The sequence below is a fragment of the Oncorhynchus gorbuscha genome, linkage group LG24, assembly GCF_021184085.1.
Source record: "Oncorhynchus gorbuscha isolate QuinsamMale2020 ecotype Even-year linkage group LG24, OgorEven_v1.0, whole genome shotgun sequence".
Lineage (NCBI taxonomy): Eukaryota > Metazoa > Chordata > Actinopteri > Salmoniformes > Salmonidae > Oncorhynchus > Oncorhynchus gorbuscha.
This window is the reverse complement of record NC_060196.1, coordinates 2,503,637-2,513,136: the sequence shown is the minus strand read 5'-3', so window position 1 is coordinate 2,513,136 and position 9,500 is coordinate 2,503,637. Positions and strand designations below refer to the sequence as shown.

The 9,500-nt window shown below is 47.3% G+C and overlaps 1 pseudogene; it reads left to right on the top strand.

The window, feature by feature from the left end:
- Positions 1-347: 347 nt before the first annotated feature.
- Positions 348-7,408, top strand: LOC124012117 (annotated as a pseudogene).
- The last annotated feature ends 2,092 nt before the right edge of the window (positions 7,409-9,500 follow it).

Sequence of the window (9,500 nt, the reverse complement as noted above, 5' to 3'; positions counted from 1 at the left end):
AAATGTTGGCTTTCCAAAAAGTCCTGGCAATTTTTAGAAGTGAATAATATCAAATCTATTTCTATAATGAATATAATGATTGCCAGTATGTTTACTATCAGCTCATATATGGTGCTTTTGCAATTTATTTTAAAATGTGAAAAACATCAAAGCTATGTTGTATCATGTGTTTGTATTGTTATGATGAAAGCTGTGTTGTATCATGTGTTTGTATTGTTATGATGAAAGCTATGTTGTATCATGTGTTTGTATTGTTATGATGAAAGCTGTGTTGTATCATGTGTTTGTTATGATGATTGGTATTTGTCTCCTGTACATGGTGTTTTACTACAGGTGCTGCTGAAGTCATGGGGAGAGACAACATCCTAACCTTTGCTGTGCTGTGTGTCTTCCATGTTTGGACTCTGGGTGTGGACTCGAAGATGGTAAGACGTGGACTCCAAGATGGTACTTTCAGCATATAGTCTTGCTACTTTTAAGATGAGAACAAGATTGTTACAGTAAAAAATATATAATAATAATATGTATAAAACTGTTTCTCTGTATTCTCCTCCATATTCTCTGAAGGTTCATCTCCATCAGCCTGGTCTCAATTCCAGCATACCCTTAGACATGGTCCCTGACTCTGTTGACATGTCAGCCTGGTCTCAATTCCAGCATACCCTTAGACAGACTCATGACATGTCAGCCTGGTCTCAATTCCAGCATACCCTTAGACATGGTCCCTGACTCTGTTGACGACATGTCAGCCTGGTCTCAATTCCAGCATACCCTTAGACATGGTCCCTGACTCTGTTGACGACATGTCAGCCTGGTCTCAATTCCAGCATACCCTTAGACATGGTCCCTGACTCTGTTGACGACATGTCAGCCTGGTCTCAATTCCAGCATACCCTTAGACATGGTCCCTGACTCTGTTGACGACATGTCAGCCTGGTCTCAATTCCAGCATACCCTTAGACATGGTCCCTGACTCTGTTGACGACATGTCAGCCTGGTCTCAATTCCAGCATACCCTTAGACATGGTCCCTGACTCTGTTGACGACATGTCAGCCTGGTCTCAATTCCAGCATACCCTTAGACATGGTCCCTGACTCTGTTGACGACATGTCAGCCTGGTCCCTGACATGGTCTGACTCTGCTGACGACATGTCAGCCTGGTCTCAATTCCAGCATACCCTTAGACATGGTCCCTGACTCTGTTGACGACATGTCAGCCTGGTCTCAATTCCAGCATACCCTTAGACATGGTCCCTGACTCTGTTGACGACATGTCAGCCTGGTCTCAATTCCAGCATACCCTTAGACATGGTCCCTGACTCTGTTGAGCCTGGTCTCAATTCCACATGTCAGCCTGGTCTCAATTCCAGCATACCCTTAGACATGGTCCCTGACTCTGTTGACGACATGTCAGCCTGGTCTCAATTCCAGCATACCCTTAGACATGGTCCCTGACTCTGTTGACGACATGTCAGCCTGGTCTCAATTCCAGCATACCCTTAGACATGGTCCCTGACTCTGTTGACGACATGTCAGCCTGGTCTCAATTCCAGCATACCCTTAGACATGGTCCCTGACTCTGTTGACGACATGTCAGCCTGGTCTCAATTCCAGCATACCCTTAGACATGGTCCCTGACTCTGTTGACGACATGTCAGCCTGGTCTCAATTCCAGCATACCCTTAGACATGGTCCCTGACTCTGTTGACGACATGTCAGCCTGGTCTCAATTCCAGCATACCCTTAGACATGGTCCCTGACTCTGTCAGCCTGACACATGTCAGCCTGGTCTCAATTCCAGCATACCCTTAGACATGGTCCCTGACTCTGTTGACGACATGTCAGCCTGGTCTCAATTCCAGCATACCCTTAGACATGGTCCCTGACTCTGTTGACGACATGTCAGCCTGGTCTCAATTCCAGCATACCCTTAGACATGGTCCCTGACTCTGTTGACGACATGTCAGCCTGGTCTCAATTCCAGCATACCCTTAGACATGGTCCCTGACTCTGTTGACGACATGTCAGCCTGGTCTCAATTCCAGCATACCCTTAGACATGGTCCCTGACTCTGTTGACGACATGTCAGCCTGGTCTCAATTCCAGCATACCCTTAGACATGGTCCCTGACTCTGTTGACGACATGTCAGCCTGGTCTCAATTCCAGCATACCCTTAGACATGGTCCTCTGACTCAGCCTGGTCTCAATTCCAGCATACCCTTAGACATGGTCAGCCTGGTCTCAATTCCAGCATACAGCCTGGTCCTTCCAGCATAGACATGGTCCCTGACTCTGTCTGACGACATGTCAGCCTGGTCTCAATTCCAGCATACCCTTAGACATGGTCCCTGACTCTGTTGACGACATGTCAGCCTGGTCTCAATTCCAGCATACCCTTAGACATGGTCCCTGACTCTGTTGACGACATGTCAGCCTGGTCTCAATTCCAGCATACCCTTAGACATGGTCCCTGACTCTGTTGACGACATGTCAGCCTGGTCTCAATTCCAGCATACCCTTAGACATGGTCCCTGACTCTGTTGACGACATGTCAGCCTGGTCTCAATTCCAGCATACCCTTAGACATGGTCCCTGACTCTGTTGACGACATGTCAGCCTGGTCTCAATTCCAGCATACCCAATTCCAGACATGGTCCCTGACTGGTCTCAATTCCAGCGACTGTCCCTGACTCCTGACATGTCAGCCTGGTCTCAATTCCAGCATACCCTTAGACATGGTCCCTGACTCTGTTGACGACATGTCAGCCTGGTCTCAATTCCAGCATACCCTTAGACATGGTCCCTGACTCTGTTGACGACATGTCAGCCTGGTCTCAATTCCAGCATACCCTTAGACATGGTCCCTGACTCTGTTGACGACATGTCAGCCTGGTCTCAATTCCAGCATACCCTTAGACATGGTCCCTGACTCTGTTGACGACATGTCAGCCTGGTCTCAATTCCAGCATACCCTTAGACATGGTCCCTGACTCTGTTGACGACATGTCAGCCTGGTCTCAATTCCAGCATACCCTTAGACATGGTCCCTGACTCTGTTGACGACATGTCAGCCTGGTCTCAATTCCAGCATACCCTTAGACATGGTCCCTGACTCTGTTGACGACATGTCAGCCTGGTCTCAATTCCAGCATACCCTTAGACATGGTCCCTGACTCTGTTGACGACATGTCAGCCTGGTCTCAATTCCAGCATACCCTTAGACATGGTCCCTGACTCTGTTGACGACATGTCAGCCTGGTCTCAATTCCAGCATACCCTTAGACATGGTCCCTGACTCTGTTGACGACATGTCAGCCTGGTCTCAATTCCAGCATACCCTTAGACATGGTCCCTGACTCTGTTGACATGTCAGCCTGGTCTCAATTCCAGCATACCCTTAGACATGGTCCCTGACTCTGTTGACGACATGTCAGCCTGGTCTCAATTCCAGCATACATGGTCCCCCTTAGACATGGTCCCTGACTCTGTCCCTGACTCGACATGTCAGCCTGGTCTCAATTCCAGCATACCCTTAGACATGGTCCCTGACTCTGTTGACGACATGTCAGCCTGGTCTCTCAGCATACCCAGACATGACTCCATGTCAGCCTGGACCCTTAGACATGGTCCCTGACTCTGTTGACGACATGTCAGCCTGGTCTCAATTCCAGCATACCCTTAGACATGGTCCCTGACTCTGTTGACGACATGTCAGCCTGGTCTCAATTCCAGCATACCCTTAGACATGGTCCCTGACTACCCTTAGACATGGTCCCTGACTGTGACGACATGTCAGCCTGGTCTCAATTCCAGACCCGACATGTCAGCCTGGTCTCAATTCCAGCATACCCTTAGACATGGTCCCTGACTCCAGCATCAGCCTGGTCTCAATTCCAGCATACCCTTAGACATGGTCCCTGACTCTGTTGACGACATGTCAGCCTGGTCTCAATTCCAGCATACCCTTAGACATGGTCCCTGACTCTGTTGACGACATGTCAGCCTGGTCTCAATTCCAGCATACCCTTAGACATGGTCCCTGACTCTGTTGACGACATGTCAGCCTGGTCTCAATTCCAGCATACCCTTAGACATGGTCCCTGACTCTGTTGACGACATGTCAGCCTGGTCTCAATTCCAGCATACCCTTAGACATGGTCCCTGACTCTGTTGACGACATGTCAGCCTGGTCTCAATTCCAGCATACCCTTAGACATGGTCCCTGACTCTGTTGACGACATGTCAGCCTGGTCTCAATTCCAGCATACCCTTAGACATGGTCCCTGACTCTGTTGACGACATGTCAGCCTGGTCTCAATTCCAGCATACCCTTAGACATGGTCCCTGACTCTGTTGACGACATGTCAGCCTGGTCTCAATTCCAGCATACCCTTAGACATGGTCCCTGACTCTGTTGACGACATGTCAGCCTGGTCTCAATTCCAGCATACCCTTAGACATGGTCCCTGACTCTGTTGACGACATGTCAGCCTGGTCTCAATTCCAGCATACCCTTAGACATGGTCCCTGACTCTGTTGACGACATGTCAGCCTGGTCTCAATTCCAGCATACCCTTAGACATGGTCCCTGACTCTGTTGACGACATGTCAGCCTGGTCTCAATTCCAGCATACCCTTAGACATGGTCCCTGACTCTGTTGACGACATGTCAGCCTGGTCTCAATTCCAGCATACCCTTAGACATGGTCCCTGACTCTTGAGACATGTCAGCCTGGTCTCAATTCCAGCATCCCTTGACATGGTCCCTGACTCTGTTGACGACATGTCAGCCTGGTCTCAATTCCAGCATAGACATGGTCCCCTTGACGAGATGTCAGCCTGGGTCCCTTGACATGGTCCCTGACTCTTGACGACATGTCAGCCTGGTCTCAATTCCAGCATACCCTTAGACATGGTCCCTCATGTCAGCCTGGTCTCAATTCCAGCATACCCTTAGACATGGTCCCTGACTCTGTTGACGACATGTCAGCCTGGTCTCAATTCCAGCATACCCTTAGACATGGTCCCTGACTCTGTTGACGACATGTCAGCCTGGTCTCAATTCCAGACATGGTCCCTGACTCTGTTTAGACATGTCAGCCTGGTCATACCCTTAGACATGGTCCCTGACGACATGTCAGCCTGGTCTCAATTCCAGCATACCCTTAGACATGGTCCCTGACTCTGTTGACGACATGTCAGCCTGGTCTCAATTCCAGCATACCCTTAGACATGGTCCCTGACTCTGTTGACGACATGTCAGCCTGGTCTCAATTCCAGCATACCCTTAGACATGGTCCCTGACTCTGTTGACATGTCAGCCTGGTCTCAATTCCAGCATACCCTTAGACATGGTCCCTGACTCTGTTGACGACATGTCAGCCTGGTCTCAATTCCAGCATACCCTTAGACATGGTCCCTGACTCTGTTGACGACATGTCAGCCTGGTCTCAATTCCAGCATACCCTTAGACATGGTCCCTGACTCTGTTGACGACATGTCAGCCTGGTCTCAATTCCAGCATTCCAGCATACCCTTAGACATGGTCCCTGACTCTGTTGACGACATGTCAGCCTGGTCTCAATTCCAGCATACCCTTAGACATGGTCCCTGACTCTGTTGACGACATGTCAGCCTGGTCTCAATTCCAGCATACCCTTAGACATGGTCCCTGACTCTGTTGACGACATGTCAGCCTGGTCTCAATACCCCAGCATACCCTTAGACATGGTCCCTGGACTCTGTTGACGACATGTCAGCTCTGGTCTCAATTCCAGCATACCCTTAGACATGGTCCCTGACTCTGTTGACGACATGTCAGCCTGGTCTCAATTCCAGCATATGTCATGGCCTGACTCTGTCTCATGTCAGCCTGGTCTTCCAGCATACCCTTAGACATGGTCCCTGACTCTGTTGACGACATGTCAGCCTGGTCTCAATTCCAGCATACCCTTAGACATGGTCCCTGACTCTGTTGACGACATGTCAGCCTGGTCTCAATTCCAGCATACCCTTAGACATGGTCCCTGACTCTGTTGACGACATGTCAGCCTGGTCTCAATTCCAGCATACCCTTAGACATGGTCCCTGACTCTGTTGACGACATGTCAGCCTGGTCTCAATTCCAGCATACCCTTAGACATGGTCCCTGACTCTGTTGACGACATGTCAGCCTGGTCTCAATTCCAGCATACCCTTAGACATGGTCCCTGACTCTGTTGACGACATGTCAGCCTGGTCTCAATTCCAGCATACCCTTAGACATGGTCCCTGACTCTGTTGACGACATGTCAGCCTGGTCTCAATTCCAGCATACCCTTAGACATGGTTGACCAGTCAGCCTGGTCTCAATTCCAGCATACCCTTAGACATGGTCCCTGACTCTGTTGACGACATGTCAGCCTGGTCTCAATTCCAGCATACCCTTAGACATGGTCCCTGACTCTGTTGACGACATGTCAGCCTGGTCTCAATTCCAGCATACCCTTAGACATGGTCCCTGACTCTGTTGACGACATGTCAGCCTGGTCTCAATTCCAGCATACCCTTAGACATGGTCCCTGACTCTGTTGACGACATGTCAGCCTGGTCTCAATTCCAGCATACCCTTAGACATGGTCCCTGACTCCCTGACTACTGTTGACGACATGTCAGCCTGGTCTCAATTCCAGCATACCCTTAGACATGGTCCCTGACTCTGTTGACGACATGTAGAACGGCTGCACTGAACAAATGTGCAACAAGGTGGAGGAGGAATATCTTGTAAATGAAAACAAAGAGCCCTTCAAAAATGCCTGGAATTGGGCCAAAAGTTGTGCAGAAAATGTGAAGGAACGATTCCGAAACGACAATTCTGAGTACAATGATGGCGACAAACTTACAAATAATCATATCAAGGCTATCTGTGCTTACACAACAGGTCATCCTTCAATCCACTCAGAGTTCAACCAAGCAGTCCGGACCAGTAGATATGAGTACACAACCTCCTTCCAGTTCCACTCCCTGCATTTCCTCCTGACTGACGCCATTCGCCTCCTGAAAAAAAAACAATCTTGTCACATCACATACAGAAGAACCAAAATGAAGTTTGTGGGTAAAGTTAACAAAACTATTAGATTTGGCTACTTTGCCTCCAGCTCTCTTAACAAGGACAATTCTGAATTTGGAGACAAAAGTCCTGCTTTGAGATAGAGACGTGTTTTGGCGCTTACCTGAAGTCCTTCCCCAAAATGGGGACAAAAGAGGAGGAGGTGTTGATTCCACCTTATGAAGTGTTCAACGTTACTGAGGTACTCAAGAAAGAAGATGATCCAACACTTTGGTGTGTTGTGAACAAACTACAGAGCACCAAAATAGCCAAGAGTAACCTGAATTGCAAAATGTTTAAGAAGCCAATTATTAATTAAGAAAATTAACATTGAGTCATTGTCCCTAAAGAGGATGTAGTTCAACCATCTCAGCTTCTTATTCTCACGCTTCTTACAAAAATAAATACAATAAAATGTTGAGTGACCATAGTTTCTATTATAATACGTTAATTGGTTTATTTGTGGATGTTACATACAAACCTCATCCTGACTACCAGAAATAGTTATTATTAAGATGTGTGTATTAACCTGTGTATCAGACTCCATAGGAGACTTTAAAGCACTTATACAGTATGCTTTCTGCAGCTTGTGGCAAATGAATAAAGAAAATCATTGAGCAAGAATACTGTATTCGTCATGTATTTTTGGTTTAAAATATTAACGTACTACGTTTAGACAAAGTGAAATTAATCCATGGATCAATCTATAATATTACATGACCATTTTAATTGTTCAATAAAGTTATGCTTAATTACTTCCTCCGAGGTGGCACATAAAGACACAAATAAAGTGATGCCTGAAACTACCAATTGGTACTGAAGGATTTTTTTTTAATCCCATGAAACATTCAAAATCATGTAAAAACATTCAAACATTTACTACTTTCACAAAAAGACAACATAAGGCATCATGGAATTATACAATTCATGTTTTTCCATAGAATACTTCTAACAGTCCAACATGGCTTCTGACCAATCATATGGCCAAATAAGGTTTGACTGGCTGGTTCCACAGTACTGTTACAGAGCAAAGTTGGCGTCTTGACTTAAATGTGCCGACAGGCGTCACTCATCACCAGATTCTCAGAGCAGGTGGGGCCCCACCCCTGCTGTCCCTAATTGGCTCCCCTTATATTTCTGTCCTCCAATGGGGTGCAAATACACACGTGCTTCTCTGCTGGTTGGTTAATAAATCAATATGCAGCACAGAGAAACACACACACTCAGTCAAGTGAAGAAGTCTCCCTCCCTTCCTTACCCCCCCACCTCTCTCTCTCTCTCTCTCTCTCTCTCTCTCTCTCTCTCTCTCTCTCTCTCTCTCTCTCTCTCTCTCTCTCTCTCACTGTATATTCTCTCTCTCCACTGTATATTCTTCCTCCCTCCCTCCCTCCACCCCCCCTCTCTCTCTCATCTCTCTGTCCCTCCCTCCCTCAGGTTGGAGGTGTGCAGGACCAGGATGGAGCCTCTGGCTCCCAGGTAGAGTGTGTCAGAGCTGGGGTCCAGCAGGAGGTCGCTGGTGTTGGACACCCCCAGAACTGTGCCTGATGAATACATTAACTAAACTGATGCTGTGTTGTTTGTTTATTAATTTGGGTCTAAAAACAAGACATAACCAATGAGTTTTCAAATAGAATAATGGACATTTTACAGTATATCTCTAATTTCTCAGCATACCATAGATTAAAGCAGCCTTTTTCAAACCTTTATTGTTTAAAAAGCAGCCTTTTTAAACAATAAACTCAATACCAGTATTTTCACTGACAAGACACCTTCTCACACAGCCAATATATCGCTTTGTTGGAGAGAGACAAAAAAATCTTGGTCCTCCTCTCCCTCTCCCTCTCCATCCCCATCGTTGGGCTCTCCTTTCCTCCAGAGGCTGGAGAAAACACACAAAGATAGGGCTGGATTCAACCACGGCTGGCTGCTGGCACCATAATTGGGGAGGAAGGGCTCATGGTAATGGTTGGAATAGAATGGTGTCAAACACATTGTTTCCATGGTTTCCATGTGTTTGATACTACTCCATTCACTCCATTCCAGCCATTATTATGAGCCGTCCTCCCCTCACCTGCCTCCCCTGGCAACCAAACCACTTCAACACTTATGCATTCTCTTGTTTAGCGATATTGAGTCTTTACAGTTTGATTGTCCGCATGGTCAGTAGTATCTAGTCTATTGATGCAAGCAGTATCAATCTAAGGAACATAACGAAGAAATGCCCTTCAAAATCTGTCAGTTTAAGCTAGAGATACCTGTTTTTGCAAGGGCTGCTTCTCAATCTACCGCATCTGCCTGTAGTGGCCTTCCACATCTGCCTGTAGTGGCCTTCCACATCTGCCTATAGATGCCTTCCACATCTGCCTATAGTGGCCTTCCACATCTGCCTATAGTGGCCTTCCACATCTGCC